Here is a 1,537-nt window from a genome sequence, read left to right as displayed (position 1 = left end):
ACACTGAAAAGACACCTTCCAGAGATTAGACCCATGTCATAGTGGAGAGAAAGCTAATCTTTCCCACACCCCACCATTCAGGGTTTACAACATAACTGAAGAGAAAAAATGCATACAAGTGTGACCAAAAAATCCACAAAAAAAAGAAATAGCAGGGATAATTATAAATACCCACATGTAATCTGACTATAGGAACAACGCAAGTAACAACCAAATCATATTAAAATCAGCAGGAGACCAGGAGGAGAAGGGAGGGCTCAGCTCAACTATTTGATGTTGTTTAACTTTTGCCAGTTTCAAGTGCCCTTTACAAACATCCATCTTTCCTTTTCCTACAGCCTATTTCTATTATTTTTGTGGTTCTGAAGAGGAGCAGGGGGTCTGCCAAGAGGATTCCTACTCATTGCTATGTGCCAAACACAAGTCATAAACCAAATAATCTTTTTCCACTGTTTCTGGAGCTGTGCTCTAAACAGCAACACTCCCCCCAAGTAATGCACACATACTTCACCCCTCACCTCAACAACAATCACATATGACATGAATTCTCTTTCTTTCTGTCTCTGCCAGGAGGCTTCCATGACCTGAGATGTACTTGGGACATTGCCAGGTGGCTCATCTCCTACCCTTTTATTTGTAGCTAGCAAGGGTATTTTAATAGAATGTACAGACTCTTTACTATTCACAGTTGGCATTTAGATCTCTGCCTTGATGAGCTATGTACCAATAGCCAGGCACCGACTCACCAAAGAGCTCTTAGCCTTTTTCAGATATCAGGACGTTGTCACAGAAGGAAAAAAAAGTAAGAATCTCTATCTGAAATGGCAACTCTAAATTTTGCTATTTAGAACTAGATGCAAATCCAAGTCAAAACAGCTACTCAACTGCCTAGTCAAGTGATGACATAGCCCCAGGCTTTGCTATGGTAGGTTGTTTTGGGGGAGGGGAGGGGGGGTGTTGAAGGCTTTGTTTAAGGTTTTTTGGGGGGGGGGGGTATGCATTAATTTCTAGTAATATAATCAAAATGCCTCTTTTGCAATTGAGAACAACTTAAAACAGAGTGGGTGTCAAGATTCCTTTCATTTCAGTAGATAGCTGTCCAAGGTCTGCTTTCCCTCTTCCTCTCCCAGGTCCTTTCATCATCACACTATTATGCTGTATCAGTTAACATAAATAATGCCACAGTAGCTAAGTCCCCAGTAATTTATCATATATCTCACTAATGAGAAAATTAAGATAAGCTGACATATTTTACTAAGAACAAATTTAAGATACCATCTCTGTTGTTCGATACACTTAAATGCACATTTTAGATGAAAAAGCCTATACCACTGCTGTACAAGTGTACTGTACCAGACCCATGTGCCTACAGAACCTGTAGTAATTGTGTGCTGCATCTTCAAGCATGAAGAAAGGCTTATATGCCTGAAAGCTTGTCTTTTTTTATCCTCACCATCCCAATTCAGACACCCGACTGGCAGGAAAGGTACATTTGTTTGGGAGATACAATATAACACCACTGTATACGATCAAGTAT

The sequence above is a fragment of the Corvus brachyrhynchos genome, unplaced genomic scaffold (genome assembly GCF_000691975.1).
Source record: "Corvus brachyrhynchos isolate BGI_N302 unplaced genomic scaffold, ASM69197v1 scaffold175, whole genome shotgun sequence".
In the NCBI taxonomy this organism is placed as follows: domain Eukaryota; kingdom Metazoa; phylum Chordata; class Aves; order Passeriformes; family Corvidae; genus Corvus; species Corvus brachyrhynchos.
This window is presented reverse-complemented; position numbering follows the sequence as displayed.